General features: G+C 40.6%; 1 protein-coding gene across 3 annotated transcripts in view; it reads right to left on the bottom strand.

Moving 5' to 3' along the window:
* The window catches only part of MAMDC2 (MAM domain containing 2), a 304,045-nt gene that overhangs the window by 185,006 nt on the left and 101,809 nt on the right, over positions 1-17,230 (bottom strand). For all 3 annotated transcript variants that reach the window (XM_074394698.1, XM_074394696.1, XM_074394699.1), the window contains exons 2-3: positions 12,726-12,844; positions 12,518-12,643 (exon numbers count right to left, since the gene is read on the bottom strand). The gene's annotated coding sequence lies outside the window, so the exon portion shown is untranslated. The remainder of the gene's footprint in view (positions 1-12,517; positions 12,644-12,725; positions 12,845-17,230) is intronic.

A 17,230-nucleotide genomic window follows, 5' to 3' on the forward strand; every position in this document is an offset into this window, starting at 1 on the left:
ATAGTTCTCAAAAGAAGATAATATAAATGGCAAACAGGCATATGAAAATGTCTTTAACATCATTGGTCATTAGAGAAATCCAAATCAAAACTACAATGAGAGATTCCATCCCAGTGAAAATGGCTTTTATCCAAAAGACAGGCCAATAGCAAATGCTGTTGAGGATGTGGAGAAAAGAGGACGTTTATATATTGTTGAAGGGAATGTAAATTAGTACAACCACTATGGAAAACAGTTTGGAGGTTCCTGAAATAAACTAAAAATTGAGCTACTATATGATCCAGCAATCCCACTGCTGGGTATATACCCAAAAGAAATCAGTATATTGAAGAGATATCTGTACTCCTATGTTTGTTGCAGCACTGTTCACAATAGCTAAAATTTAGAAGCAACCTAAGTCTTTTATCAAACAACCTAATTTGTTTACCAAGTCATTTGTGTGTGTGTATATATGTGTGTGTGTGTATATATATATATATATATATATATATATATATGTGTGTGTGTGTGTGTGTGTGTGTGTGTGTGTATATACACACAGAAATGGCTTGATAAATATATACACATCTATGTATGTGTGTATATATGTATATATATACCCACGTATATATATATGTGTGTGTGTATATATATATACATATATATACATACATACACACACACACACACACAAATGGATAAACAAATGCCACTGTCACCCTAGATCCCTGGAACCTGACTGCACTGGACCTACCGAAATTGTTAATGTCCCCAGAAGTCAGACTCCATTGTCACCACACAATCCTACCAAATGAACAGTCAAAATAGCTTATATCTTTTGTTTGTTACTTTGGAATTTAAATCTCACATGGTTGCATCTGATTAGTAGAGTCCAGGCCACATGATTTTATTCTAGCTGAAAGAGAAGCTGGTGATTTCAACTCTCAGTTTTGTATTGCAAGGGCAGAACTTATAACATGGAAGTTTCCCATAATTAGTAAAGTTCTTCAGAAGACAATGGGTCACAGCAAATGTGACACAAGCCTATTATGGGTATCACTTAAAATAGAACTGATTAACCATTTTGTACCCATTAGGATAACTATTATCTAGAAGACAAAAAAAAATGTTGATGAGAATGTGGAGAAATCAGAGCCTTTGTGTATTGCTAGTGAGAATGTAAAATGGTGCAGATGCAGTGGAAAACAGTATGACTGTTCCTCAAAATTTAAACATACAATTACCATATGGTCCAGCAGTTTAACTTCTAGATATATTGAAAACAAGGACTGATATGGTTTGGCTGTATCCTCACCAAAATTTTATCTTGAATTATAGCTCCCATAATCCCCACGTCATGAGAGAGACCTGGTGAGAGGTAATTTAATCATGAGGGCGGTTACCTTCACGCTGTTCTCCTAATTGTGAGTGAGTTCTCATGAGATCTGATGGTTTTATAAGGAGATTTTCCCCCTTTTGCTCAACAAGTCTCCTTGCTACCACCATAAGAAGAAGAACATGTTTGGTTCCCCTTCTGCCTTGATTGTAAGTTTCCTGAGGCTTCCCAAGCCATGCTGAACTGTGAGTCAATGAAACTTTGTTCCTTTATAAACTACCTGCAGTCTCAGGTATATTTTTATTGGCAGCATGAGAATGGACTAATACAGTAAACTGGTACTGCAGAGAGTGGGGCACTCTAAAGATACCCAACATGTAGAATCGACTTTGAAATGTGGTAACAGGCCCTTTGAAACCATTTGGAGGGCTCAGAAGACAAGAAAATGTGGGAAAGTTTGGAACTTCCCAGACTTCGAGGGTCTCGAAGACAGGAGATGTAGGAAAGTTTGGAACTTCCCAGAGACTTGTTGAATGGCTTTGGCCAAAATGCTGATAGTGACATGAACAATGAAGTCCAGGGTGAGGTGGTCTCAGATGGAGATGAGGAACTTGTTGGAAACTAGAGTAAAGGTCACTCTTGCTATGCAAAGAGACTGGTGGCATTTTGCCCCTCCTACAAATCCGTGGAACTTTGAACTTAAGAGGGATGATTTAGGGCATTTGGCAAGAGAAATGTCTAAGTGGCAAAGCATTCAAGGCAAAGTAGAGCATAAAAGTTTGGAAAATTTGTAGCTTGACGATGTGACAGAACAAAATCCCCATTTTTCTGGGAATAAATTCAGGCTGGCTGCAGAAATTTGCTTAATAAGGAGCCAAATATTAATCACCAAGTCAATGGGGAAAATGTCTCGAGGGCATGTCGGAGACCTTCACAGAAGCCCCAGTCATCACAGGCTGGGAGCCTAGGAGGGAAACATGGTTTCATGGGCTAGGCCCAGTGCCCTGCTGTTGCTCTGTGTGGCCTCAGAACTTGGTGTCCTGCATCCCATGTGTGGCTAAAAGGGGCCAATGTACAGCTCAGGCTGTTGCTTCAGAAGGTGCAAGCCCCCAAGCCTTGGCAGCTTCCATGTGGTGTTGGTCCTGCAGATGTGCAGAAGACAAAAATTGAGGGTTGAGATCCTCTGCCTAGATTTCAGAGGATGTATGAAAATGCTGGGATGTCCAAGCAGAAGTTTTCTATAGGGGTGGAGTCCTCATGGAGAATCTTTGCTAGGACAGTGTGGAAGGGAAATGTGGGGTTAGAGCTTCCATACAGAATTCCCACTGGGGCACTGCACAGTGGAGTTGTGAGATGAGAGCCACTGTCCTCCAGATTCCAGAATGGTAGATTTACTGACAGCTTACACTGTGCACCTGGAAAAGCCACAGACACTCAATGCCGGCCATGAAAGCAGCCGGGAATGGGGCTATACTCTGCAAAGCACAGAGATGGAGCTGCCCAAGGCCATGGGAGCCCATGTCTTTCATCATGGTGTCCTGCACATAAGACATGAAGCTAAAGAAGATCATTTTGCAACTTTAAGGTTTAATGACTGCTCTATTAGATTTTGAACCTGCATGAGGCCTGTAACCCCTCTGTTTTGGCCAATTTCTATCATTTGGAATGAGTATATCTACCCAATGCCTATACCCATCTAGGAGGTAACTAACTTGCTTTTCATTTTACAGGCTCATAGGTGGAAGGGACTTGCCTTGTCTCAGATGAGACTTTGGACTTGGACTTTTGACTCCATAATGCTAGAATGAGTTAAGACTTTGGGGAACTGTTGGAAGGGCATCATTGTGTTTTGATAAGTGAGGACATGAGATTTGGGAAGGGCCAGGGGCAGAATGTTATGGTTTGGGTGTCTTCCTACCAAAATGTCATCATAAATTGTATTTCCCATAGTCTCCACATGTCATGGGAGCAAGCTGGTGGGAGGTAATTCAATCATGGGGGAAGTTACCCTCATGCTGTTCTCATGACCATGATTGAGTTCTCATGTGATCTGACGATTTTATATGGGGCTTTTCCCCCTTTTGCTAGGCACTTCTCCTTGCTGCCACCACGGGAAGGAGGACATGTTTGTTTACCTTTCTGCAGTGATTGTAAGCTTCCTGAGGCTTCCCCAGCCATGCTGAGGTATGAGTCAATTAAACCTTTTTCCTTTATAAATTACCCAGTCTCAGGTATGTCTTCATTGGCAGTGTGAAAACGGACTAACACAGGACTCAAACAGATATCTGTCCATCAATTTTCGTAGCAGCCTTATTCACAATAGTCAGAAAATGGAATCAATAGATGTTTATCTCTAGATGAATAGATGAATAAAATGTATTGTGATGGTTAATTTTATGTGTCAACTTGACTGATCACAGGATGTCCAGATATTTGACCAAACATTATTTCCTGGTGTGTCTGTGTAGGTGTTTCCAGATGAAATTAGCATTGAATCAGGGAATTTAGGACAGCAGTTTGCCCTCCCCAGTGTGGGTGGGAGGCCTGAATAGAACAGCAATATAGAGAAAAAAAGAATTTGGCCCTTCTTACCTGATTGCTAGAGCAGAGACATCCATCTTTTTCTGCCCTCAGTGTTTCTGATTCTCAGGCCTTCAGACCCAGACTGAAATTTATACCATTGGCTGCTCTGGGTCCCAAGGCTTCAGACTTGGACTGAAGCTCACCATTAGCTTTCCTGACTCAGCTTGCAAATGGCAGATTGTGGGATTTCTCAGCTTTCATAATTGTGTGAACCAATTCTTTATAATGACTCTCTTTCTATATATATCCTAAAATATTTCATTTTATATATATACACCATACATATTAGGGTTCTCCAGAAAACAGTATGGTGTATATATATAAAATGAAATATTTTCAGCCTCAAAAAGCAATGAAATTCTGATACATGCTACAAATGGGTGAATTTTGAAAACATCATGCTAAGTGAAATTAGTTAGATGCAAAATGTCAAGTATTGCATGATTCCACATATATAAAGTACCCACCATCACAATGATGAAGAAAAAGTGGAATAATAGTTACTAGGAACTGAGAATTAAAGGGAATGGAGAATTATTGTTTAAGGGGTACAAAAATTTCAGTTTGGGAAGATAAAAAATTTGTGAAGATATATAGTGATGATGATTGTACAACAATGTGAATGAACTTAAAGTTACTGAATCGTACACTTAAAAATGGCTTTAATGGTAAATTTTATGTACATTTTACCACAATAAAAACAGAATTAATTAATAATTTTGGAAATCAAAAAGAAATGGAAATTGACCAGATTATTCATTTCATTATCCCTGTACTTTGGTGTTTTTCCAGAGAGTAAGATAGAATAGAAAATAAAAAATGATTTTTACTAGATCTTTTTTGTGACATCTACTGTACAGCAAGGGGCAGTTTATAGCAGAGTTATGATAATTGAATGTTGGGATTAGAACCTCAAAGAATTTAGATGACATAGGGACAGTCTTGCAGCCAATGTTCAGTACAACATATTGAAAATTTGAGCATCAAAATAACAGTCATCTGTGTTCAAGCCTCCCCATTTCAGTACAATAAAAAGAGATTTTGAAAACCTAGAATTGGCCTGGCACAGTGGCTCGCGCCTGTAATTAGAACAATTTGGGAGACCAAGGCAGACGAGGTTGGGAGTTCCAGACCAACCTGGTCAACATGGTGAAACTCCATCTCTACTAAAAATACAAAAATTAGCCAGGTATGGTGGCACATGCCTGTAATCCCAGCTACTCAGGAGGCTGAGGCAGAAGAATCACTTGAACCTGGGAGGTGGAGGTTGCAGTGAGCTAAGATCGTGCCATTGCACTCCAGCCTAGGTGACAGAGTGAGACCCTGTCTCAAAAAAATAAAATACAAATTTAAAAACCTGGAATCAAAAATTGCAGAATGGGCTTATTGACTACAAAAATACAAAAAACTAGTTTTCTTTTCTAAAGGGTTTTCAGATTTATTTTCTTTAAGCCTAAAGTAAAACCAGTTATTAATAAAGGTGAAAATCAGAGAGAGAACAATTGAACAATAATTAGCACAGGAATTCTGGAGCCAAATATTCTGTGATCTCTAACTGACCTTGAGCAAATTGCTTAAGCTCTCTGCTCTTTAGCTTCCCTTCTTCTACAAGGAAAATGATAGCTTCCCCACCAAGGCATTGGGAAATTCATCAAACTCACTACTGTCAAGCAAGTTCATAGTATGCAGGAAGCCAGGGCAAACATTTTGTTCCTTTCAAATACATAGAATAACTATAAAACAATATATTGAGCAAGAATCATCAAATGTCTAATTCATGCACACAAAATGTCCAAATAATAAAATTAAAACTTCATATACAACTGTTAAGAGTTTTCTATGTTACGGCTTTCAAAAGTCCAAACACACTGATTCCCAGCTGCATTTCAACTCCACCCTGTGTCTCTTGCCTCTTGTCCTGATGACTTATTGGTATCTGATGTTCAGGAGAGGAAATAACTCAGCAAACGGGCAAGAGGGCCAATCTTCCAGACCACCAGACTCCTATTTTTGTTTCCCAATCTTCTTTATCTTAGCACAACTAAACTGCAACCTTGAATTCAAGGGAATCTTTCTAAGAACCTATCAAATGCATGATTTACAGATTGCTTTGGAGGTAAAGCAAGCTAACTTGAGCCTTTAAATAAAAGTGACCTTGTTACTTTAACAGGAAAATAATAAATCTATCTGAAAGACTTTCAGCCTTCAATTATTTTTCAAGCATCCTAAGTTAATTAAAAGAGGGCAATATACAAAAGATGATAACCTTTTCCATATAAACTATACATACGCCATCATTAACAAATTTCATTACTGGCAAGAGAAGGCAACAAGCCCTTCTAGTTTAGTTCAGCATTTAACTTAAGACGACGGAATGGCAGCTATGTAGTTAATGCTTCAAGTAGTTAAAATATTTTTAGAGTCATCCTTTAAAATCTGACATGTGCATTAAAAATAAATGAATATAGTCTAAGGCAGTAAGCTTTTGTTTAGACTTTGGGGTCATTTTAGTGATTTATCTTTCTTGTTTCAGCTACAGATACTTTAGAAATATTAATTAGAAAGAAAGAATTATAGTGCTGACTAGGTCTAACTTACGATGTCTTCTTTTGTAGTTGTGTGGCTTTTTATTATATTACCCTGTTGAAGGGAAATTTGTTTTACATTGATGACAAACCTAAACAAATTCAGCCTTTGTGGTGGGGGAAAATGCTGTATTTCTTGAGCATAACTGTATTATAATGTGCTGACAAATTCAAAGTAACTGCTCTGAGTAACAAATGCATAGGGAAACTCCAGACCAAAGGAACTGGAATGGTAATGACAGAAAGGAAATACCCTGATTTTATTTTTTCCTAAAAAGTAAGCTTAAGTTCCAAGTGTTTTTCATTCAAGAGTTCCAAATATCTTTCAATGGTGTCACTTCAAAAATGAAATGAGAGAAAACAAAGAGACATATGAATGCCCAGTCTGTTCCTCTGAAAACTACATGATTAATTCTCATGAACAAGTCTTTGTCCATTAAACTTGACTGGCTCTGGGCCAGCCTGGTGGGAGGGGTGCTGACAGGATGTAAAGTTACTATAGCTTCAAGAGTGTGGGGTTTGATTTTAGACTGCCTCGGTTCAAATCTCAGCTGCACCACTTAGCAGTTCCTTAACTTCCCTGCACCTCAGTTTCTTCTGTCAACGAGAGACAGTGACAGTCACGATCTCCTAGGATGAAGTGAGATAATGTGTGTAAAGCACTTAGCACAGGTCTAACACATAATAAACATTCAATAAATATTAGCCAACTTATTTTTGCTATAAGCTTGGATGATTTAACAACTCCCAAGAGCACAGCCCAATTAGCATTCAAAAATTATTTGGGCAAGGGATGCCCTTATAAGCAAATGAAAAATTTAGTAGAATTCAGTGATTTCTTCCAGGTGCACAAGGTACTTCCTGATATAAATTAGAAGCACAAAAACCATATAATCCTAGAATAATAATGAGAAACTATGATGTGGTCCTTAACACTGGCAAAAGAACTTGGGGGAAGGTATGAATTGAGTATGTAGACTCCACAGGCTGGGGAAGAACCAAGTCCTTTTCTTTCTAAGCTGGGAGGTAGATAGCCTTGGGCAACTTTTCAAGCCCACTGCCCTCCACCTGGAAGTAGACTTGGGGCTGTTGCAGGGGGCATGGTGGGAGTGAGACCAGTCCTTTGGTTTGTGTGGGAGCTGGATGAGGCCTGTGACTGCCAGCTTTCCCCCGCTTCCCTAATAACCTTCATGAGTCAGCAGAAGCAGCCATAATCCTCCTAGGTACACAACCCCAGTGACTTGGGAATCTCATGCCATTCCCCACAGCAGCCGCAGCAAGGACCACCCTAAGGAGAGTCAGATATGCCTAGCCCCATCCTTTCCTGATGATCCTTCCCTACCCACCCTCATAGTGGAAAATAAAGGGCATATAATCCCGGGAGTTCTAGGGCCCTGCTCTCGTTCAAGTCCCTCTCCACACTACTACAACTGATGCTTTCTGTAAACCACTACCTTCTGTCAGGAGGCCAACCAGCATAAAAATAGAGCATTAAACCACCAAAGCTAAGGACCCTCACGGTGTCCACTGGACCCTCCACCACCTCCACCAGCACAGGGGCTGGTATCCATGACCAAGAGACCCGCAGATGGTTCACAACACAGGACTCTGTATAGACAACCCCCAGTATCAGCCCAGAGCCAAGCAGACTCTCTTCTAGGTGGCTAGACCCAGAAAAGAGACAGCAATCACTATAGCTCAGCTCATAGGAAGTCACATCCATAGGAAAAGACGGGGAGTACTACATCAAGGGAACATCCCCTTGGGACAAAAGTATCTGAACAACAGCCATCAGCCTTAGACCTTCCCTCTGACAGAGGCTACCCAAATGAGAAGGAAGCAGAAAACCAACCCTGGTAATATGACAAAATAAGGCTCTTCAATATCCCCTCAAATCACACTAGTTCACCAGCAATGAATCCAAGCCAAGAAGAAATCCCTCGATTTACCTGAAAAAGAATTCAGGACGTGAGTTATTAAGCTAATCAGGGAGGGACCAGAGAAAGGAGAAACCCAATGTAAGAAAATCCAAAACATGATACAAGTGGAGGGAGAGAAATATTCATGGACATAGATAGATTAAAGAAAAAACAATAAAAAACTCAGGAAACTTTGGACACACTTTTAGAAATGTGAAATGCTTTCGGACATCTCAGCAATAGAATTGAACAAGCAGAAGAAAGAAATTCAGAGCTCAAAGACAAGGTCTTTGAATTAACCCAATCCAACAAAGACAAAGAAAAAAGAATAAGAAAACATGAACAAAGCCTCCAAGAAGTCTGGGATTATGTTAAACGACCAAACCTAAGAATAAATGGTGTACCTGAGGAAGAAGAGAATTCTTAACACTGGCAAATTTTTTTCACAGAGACAGCAAGCGTGGTTGAGTCCAAAGTGTACTGGACTTGGAATCAGAAAGAACCCAGATGTAGTTCTTCACTTGGTGACTGTAGGAGGTTAAATAGTGGTCTCCAAAAGATATGTTCAGTTCCTAACCCCTGATACCTGTGAATGTGACTTTATTTGGAAATTGAGTCTTTGCAGATGTAATTAAATTAAAGATCTCAAGATAAAGTCATGTTGGATTTAGTGTGGGCCCTAAATTCAATAGTGTCCCTATAACAGAAAAGAAGATACAGACATGCACAGAGGGGAGGTCCATGTGAAGGTGTAGGCAGAGATTGGTGTGATGTGGCTGCTTGTCAAGGAATGTCAAGAACTGCGGGCAGCCACCAGAAGTTGGGAGACAGGCATGGAATGGATTCTCCCACAAAGCCTCCAGAAGGAACTAACCCTGCCAACATCTTGATTTCGGACTTCTGGCCTCCAGAACTTTGAGAATAAACTTCTGTTGTTCTAGGCCACCTGTAATTTATTACAGCAGCTCTAAGAATCTCATACAGCCACTAAGGTGGAAGTTAGTGAACCTCTCTGGGGACTGAAGAGACCAGGGTATAAAGGCACCCGGACATAGCAGGAGCTCAATAAATGTTAAGAAAAAAAATCAAGGAATGAGACACTGTTTACACTGAGTAAAAAAAAATATGTATGTCTATCACACATAGAAAGCATCTCTCTTCAATTGTCCACAAGAAACTGGTGATGTTGGTCAACCTGGGAAAAGAAAACTGGATGGCTGGGGAAAAGGGCTATGAGGGGAACATTATGGTTTTGAAACACAGCTGCAAATTCTTTGGCACTCTCCCATCAGGAGGTGGAAGCTCTGATCCTTTTCCTGGACACTGTTGGGCCTTTGCCTCTCTCCTAATGAATGGAATGGAATAGAATTTGAGCTGTATGAAGTCTGAGGATGCATTTGAAAACGGCATGTGGTGTCTGCAGGCTTCCCTCGGGACAATTACTCCAGAAGTCATCAGCTGCCATATTAAAAGCCCAGCCAGTGGGAGGCCACCAGTAGAGAAAGCACATAGTGACGGACAGAAAGAAGAGAGATGTCTGAGGAGCCTCAGCTGCTCTAGCCCCTAGCTTTTTTGAGTCTTTCCAGCTCCACTAACAAACATGCATGATACCACCTTTGATATGGGCCCAGCTCCAGCCACTGTCTGACAGCAACTGTGTGAGAACCTGAACAAGAACCAACTATCTGGTCCCATTCATCCTCAGCTTCATTACTAAATGAAGATACCATTACTGTTTTTTTTTTTTTTTTTTTTTTTGAGATGGAGTTTCGCTCTCATTACCCAGGCTGGAGTGCAATGGCGTAATCTCGGCTCACCGCAACCTCCGCCTCCTGGGTTCAGGCAATTCTCCTGCCTCAGCCTCCTGAGTAGCTGGGATTACAGGCACGCGCCACCATGCCCAGCTAATTTTTTGTATTTTTAGTAGAGACAGGGTTTCACCATGTTGACCAGGATGGTCTCGATCTCTCGACCTCGTGATCCATCCGCCTCGGCCTCCCAAAGTGCTGGGATTATAGGCTTGAGCCACCACGCCTGGCACCATTACTGTTTTAATCCACTGTTTTGGGGAGGTTTGTTACGTACAAACAGGTAACTGAAACAGAGACTCTACTTTTTATCCTTTATATATTTTGAATTTTCAATTACATGAATGTATTATTTATTTAAAAAGTAAACAAACTAAATTATCCCCCGAACTCCCTCGTGTAGCTTTCAGCTATACCTAACCCTTAAAATGGATTCAGCAACAGAATTGTTCCAGTTGTTCTTGGTCTGAATATCCTCTGGGACTTACTGCTAAGTGGGAATCTGCCTGGTGTGAATTGGAGAGTGCTGGGATGCCCCCTTGCCCTGCTCCAAAAAAAAAAAAAAAACAAACAAAAAAAAAAACACCTTACTTCCTCAACAATGAAAATTAACGTCTTGGTGAATAACATATGTACTATGTCCCATCTCATTAAAATTAAATAAATGCAGCTCACCAACTATTTTCTAATTATCAAGTAAGAAACCTATCTTTCAATGGAAGGACTAGCCATCAGCACCATAACGAAACATCATGAGTAGAGGGTAGAGTAGCATGATGTGACTCCAGGTGCTATACAACATGACGTGTACAGCATGGCCTATGAAGTACTTGCTCCCAAAAGATTGAACCTGAATCTACTCAGGCTGTTAGGTCTACCTTTAAGTTTACAAGAAATGCGGGTGCTAGAGAAACAAGTTCAACTCCACCCTGAGGATACCATTAGACAAATCAGAATATCGAACCCTCTAGAAGACAAAAGGCCTGGTCTCTTCACAAGAACATTGGTGAAGAGGTGGGGAACCTGGCTTTCTTACACATTGCCAGTATAACTGTACATAATCTCCAAGGCCATGTATATTCCTGGCTTCAAAAAACACCTCTTTCTACCTCAGTTACAATACACATTTACAAATAGAAAAGTTCATCAGTATTTACACCTAAATGAACAACCATCCAAGAACAGATAAAGTATAATCACATCATTTACAACAGAACATGAAGGATTTGATTCCGTTAGATTGTGAATATGTTGCCAGACAGCACTTCAGGTGACATATGTTAGAGCTGAGATGATAACCAAATTAAAGTGAGTATTAGCAAAGTAAAAGAAGAATTTAACCAATACGTTCACGTCTCTCTCAAACTGGAGAGCTTTTTTTTTTTAAGGTAGTAATCCTTTGGGCTCATAAAGAGTCCTTATAACAGTTCTCAATTGTTTTATTTACTTAAAGTAACTTGAGACTGAGTTAGAACTGCAATGTTAAGAGAGCTAGTAGGTATGTTAGAACAAATTAATTACATCCAAAAAGCTCTTCATCCATTTACTATGCACGGTTGTTCTGAGATTTACTATGCCATCAAAGTGGGACTCAAGCAACCTAATGAAACTCACTATTTATGCCTATAATCGCAGCAGTAATATTTTAAAGCCATCTCATTAGTAAAAATATTTGCAGTCAATCCATTTGGGATGCCCTTGGAAAAAAAATATGAAGCATATCAAAAGAACATAGTTCCCTTTCAGCACAGGGGTTATTTATCAAAATGTTAGAGAAAACGGCAACATTAGATTAGTGTAACTGGTTCATTCTTTCCCCCAGAAAACTATTTAAAGATGTCAGACCACTTAAGAATCTGCTGAGTTTAGGGTAAATTAACACAAAATTGTAAACAGTAGTTTGCTTTCAGAGAGTAAATATTTAGGAGAAATTAGAAGCAAAGATTATTGCTTCTATTTTTCTACCTAGTAGCTTCCAATAAGTTAATGTAATGCCATCCACACACCTATTTAGCTTTATTACTAAATTTTAAAATGATAACCATGCTTTAAGAAATAAACAATCTTTCTTTAAGAAATAAAGATCCATAAAACAGCTCAGTTTGCCCAGCCATGCTTGCCCTAGGGATACCCCATGGCTTCAGAAGATAATGTCTGTTGGCCATAAGAGAGGGACCTCATTCCTGCGACTGTGAGAGTAAGAGGGAACTCAAGCAGAAGCATCTCAATACACACAAGATTTTACTCTTTTTCTGTGACACAATCCACTGACATGTTTAGAGCCTCCCAAGCCCAAGACTGGCTTACCTCCTTGAAAATTCAGACTCGGTCTTCATTCTAGTGTATTGGTTGAGAGAATGGCCTTAAATTCTCTCTTCTAATATCTACTTCCAGTAAAGAGGGAAATTACTCTTTAGGCCATGGTTTCTTCATCTGTAAAATAGGGATAATAAGAATAACTACCTCATACAGTTGTTAGAAGGACTAAATGAGAAACACCATGTAAAGCACTTACAACTGCACATCATCTTTGTTCTTCCGCTCCATGTTCACTGTAGAAGGCACCAAGCCAGGCACCAGCACTCAGTGATGGAGAAGAAGAGGCAGCCTCCCCTCGGGACTCTCAGAGGCTCACTGAGGGGCAGACATGAAAGTGAATCACTGCACTTCTTTAATTGAGACATATCAATGCAGAGGCCACAGGAGGTCTCTGCTACTCTGTTAGGGGTTATGCCAGGGATTTCTGAAATGCCCCAGAACATCATAGGACAGAGATATTTTGGCACACCCTTAAAGGAGAAATATTATATAGATGCACAAGTAATTGGCATATCAAAACCCGCAATTACTTTTGCACCAACCTAATACAACTTTCCCTTCAGTTAAACGATCTAAAATCTGCCAGGCACGGTGGCTCACACCTGTAATCCCAGTACTTTGGGAGACCAAGATGGGAGGATCACCTGAGGTCAAGAGTATGAGACCAGCCTGGCCAACATGGTAAAACTCTGTCTCGCTAAAAATACAAAAATTAACTGGGCTTGGTGGCAGATGTCTTAATCTCAGCTACTTAGGAGGCTGAGACTCAAGAATTGCTTGAACCCTAAAGGTGGAAGTTGCAGTGAGCTGAGTCCACACAATTCTACTCCAGCCTGGGCAACAAGAGTGAAACTACATCTCAAGGAAAAAAAAAAAAAACCTAAAATCACATTTAGTACTGTTTGCAATTATGCTGCATTACATACTGCTGCCATGTAGAAGAACCAGGGCAGGCTCACATCACCCTGATGCCCAAGCATAGGCAATTCGAGATTGTAATCTTTTTCTATCTGTGTGTACATCAACACTGCTATACTTTTTTCCTAGGCCCAAGATAACTGACAAAATGTCCCTAGAGTTTTGAGTTGTGCAGAAATTTGGGTCAAACTAGGACTTATAGTGTTATTGTAATGCCTTTCCTTGGGACAAAGGTCACAAAGAATTCCTCTTGGCTTGAGAAAAAGTTAGTTTGCATTTATGACGCTATAGCTCTTAAAAAAATTTCTCTATTTTCACCACTGAGAAGCCTGATAATAAATTGGCCACCTGACAATAGCAACGATAAGAGGCTGCTCTTTCCTTGTGTTTTGAATTCTTAACTACATCTGACACTTTTGTTATTTAATTTTTATGGCATGCATTTTTGAAACAAGTTTAAAACTCTCAGGATGTGAAGAAAGAAATGCTTTTAGGACTCTCAAATGTATGAGAAAGTAATTCAGTGGCACCCTTGAAGAATGAATATTCCTTCTGCCCCAAGGCTTCATTTCCTTCTAGATAATTTATTCATTGATAGATCTAGGGTAACGTTTCCAATCAGCAGACACCAGGGGGATGTTTTCCTATGGGAAAAAAAGTACTTAATACAATTTTCTTGCAAAAGAAATCATTCAGATGTGTTTACTAGAGCAAGCAGTCCATCTAGTACTAAACTAGCTAAGGACACATTTGAAGGAGCATGGTGGAGAGGCCAGAGGAAACTCTGAAATCAGTGAGTTGGAGCAGCTCCACCAGCAGCACCAGCCAGCCCAACTGGATGGCCACCAGGACCACTTCTCACAGAGGCTTGCAGCAGACAAACTGTGGCAACGGAAAGAACTGAAAGATTAGGAGATAGATACACACGCACACACACACACACTCTCTCTCTCTCTCTCTCTCTCTCTCTCTCTCTCCCCCCCTCTCCCTCTCCCTCCCTCTCAAAACAAACCCAATAACCCTACAGAGTCTGCACAAAAGGACACTTTCAGGAATTATTTTGCGATTGGACAACTCCATTTGTACCATGGGGATCATTATAAAAGTCGAAGTGGTCCAAGCAATCAGAAAAAGATATTTACATCAAAGGGCTCACCAAAATGAGAACCAAAGTGACAACATTATGTAAAGCCATATTGACACAAGGACTCTGTTGGAGAGGAAAGATGTCTTTCTTTACCAACTCTGGGTTTATGGCTGAGGCTCCCATAACAAAAGGTAGATTAACAAAAGAAAACCGTTCAAGTATATTTAAGTTTTACCTGATACAGGAGCATTCAGATCCAAAGAAACAGGGAGAACCATGTATTTTTATGCTAAGCTTAATGAAGAAGCGGATAGCTGTGGCAAAGTATGTTTGGACAGAGTGCATGATCTGATGGTAATAAACTGGGAGGATCTTAGCAAGGCCTATTTGTTTAGATTGTTCCCTTTGCCTCTGTGTCTTTAGAGATAAGGACATTCCTTTCCCCTGGGTACAGGGGGCACCTCTGGGATGAAGGTTTTACAACCTCCTTTAGGGGAGTAGAATAAGGGAAAGGTGAGAGCGATCTTCCTGCTTCTGCTGTTTTTCCAAATGCCAAGCTGCCATATTTTTGAGTAGCATGTCCTGAACCCCATCAATGCATTTCAGGCACGTAGCTACACACACACACACACACACACACACACACACCAGCCACATATGATTCTACTTTGTGTGAGTATATTTCATATATTAACTCTTTACCTTTCCCAAGAGATAGGTTTTAGGTTTTATTGTCAGGAGTTATAGAAGTTAACTAACTTGCTTGGCACACCCATGTGTCAGTGGTTGAGCTGAGTTTTCAGCCCAGGTCTGGGTAACTCTTCTGTAAAGTACGCAAGTTCAACTTGCCATATAAGTCAGAGAGGTGTCTGCAGAAGAAAGACATGCAGATATCTTGGAAGCCATGAAGACACAAAAATTTGAAAAAGTATGCTTTGCTGCCATGAAACAGATTAATTCCACATTTTTTTTCCCTATTACTAAAACCTCCCTACAATATTGAAGAAAATCTTGCATGGTCCAGTTTTGACACTGGCCTGAAAAAGACTGTAGGCTGCTTATTTAAGAAATGTATGTTGGGCTGGGTGCGGTGGCACATGCCTGTAATCCCAGCACTTTGGGAGGCCAAGACAGGTGGATCACCTGAGGTCAGGAGTTCAAGATCAGCCTGGCCAGCATACAGTGAAACCTGTCTCTACTATAAAAAAAAAAAAAAAAAATATATATATATATATATATATATATATGTGTGTGTGTGTGTGTGTGTGTGTGTGTATTGTATGTGTGTGTATATATATATGTGTGTGTGTGTGTGTGTGTGTGTATATATATATATATATATTTATATAAATTAGCTGGGCATGGTGGCTCATGCCTGTAGTCCCACCTACTTGGGAAGCTGAGGCAGAAGAATCGCTTGAACTTGGGAGGTGGAGGTTGCAGTGAGCCCACATGAGCCACTACACTCCAGCCTGGGCAACAGAGTGAGACTCAAAAGCATAGAGCAAAAGCTAAAGAAATAGCAGCTGTAATTGAGAAGTAGAGCAAGAGCTAGAATCTATTTACAGACAAGGAGACTAAAGCTTGGGGAGGTTGAGGGACTTACTCAAGACCACCTGTGAAGAAAGGGCAGCGCTACAAACTAAACCCAGGCCATCTGATGTGAAGCCCAGCATCCTTTTCTCTGAATCTTCTTGGCTCCAAATTGTCCATGACACCACTGCACGATGTTAAGTGTGGCTTGCTTCCCCAACACATCCTGGCAGCTGCTATAACAAGCAGCCTCTGGTGCAGGTGCACTTTAGCTCAGTGAAAACAGCTGGAGGCTCTTCCTGGCAGCTTTGGGAGGAAATTTTCCCCATCTGTTGGCATGAGTGCATAACAGGTTTTGAAAAGTGCAATTGAGAGCACTTCTGCTCCTGATTCCCTCTAACCAAACACATGTGTCGGCAGGTTGCCTGAAGCCCTGATGGGTGTGATGAACTCCAGGCTGTGTTGTGGTTAAAATGATGGTGATGTAACTGAAGATACCTGGCCTCGATGATAAAATGGGGAAATATGTTTATCTGGTATAGTGGCTTGGAAAGAGAGGAAGACAGAGAAAGAGAAAGAGATTGATTGAGCTTAAAGGCAGGAAAAGATTCAGATAAAGAAAGAATAGGGGGCCAATTTTTTTCCAAAGGATTTATAATGAGCTTGCTTATGAGTCATCTGCATCTGAAAGTGAACCCATTTCCTTCATATTGGAATCCCACAATGCCAGCCTTAAACCAAATTGTGAAATAGGCACTGTTTACTACTCTCGTCTTTCTTTCTGCTTTTCATTCTGCCTTCCAAAGCCCTTTCTTCCTGTCATCCACTTTTGTAGTGAGGCCAGCCTCCCCAGTCCCCACACCTGGCATAAGATTCTTTTTTTTCTTTTACCTTATCCTCCATTCAAATGCAATTGAGGAAGAAAGCAAAGCAAACGTGATTCACATTAAATTGTGAATGACTGGCTGGGCACAGTGGCTCACACCTGTAATCCCAGTACTTTGGGAGGCCGAGGTGGCAGATAACTTGGGCTCAGGAGTTCAAGACTGACCTGGGCAGCACGGTGAAACCCTGTCTCTACCAAAAATACAAAAATTAGCTGGGCATGGTGGCATGTGCCTGCGGTCCCAGCTATTCAGGAGGCTGAGGTGGGAGGATCATTT

The sequence above is a fragment of the Saimiri boliviensis genome, chromosome 2 (genome assembly GCF_048565385.1).
Source record: "Saimiri boliviensis isolate mSaiBol1 chromosome 2, mSaiBol1.pri, whole genome shotgun sequence".
In the NCBI taxonomy this organism is placed as follows: Eukaryota; Metazoa; Chordata; class Mammalia; order Primates; family Cebidae; genus Saimiri; species Saimiri boliviensis.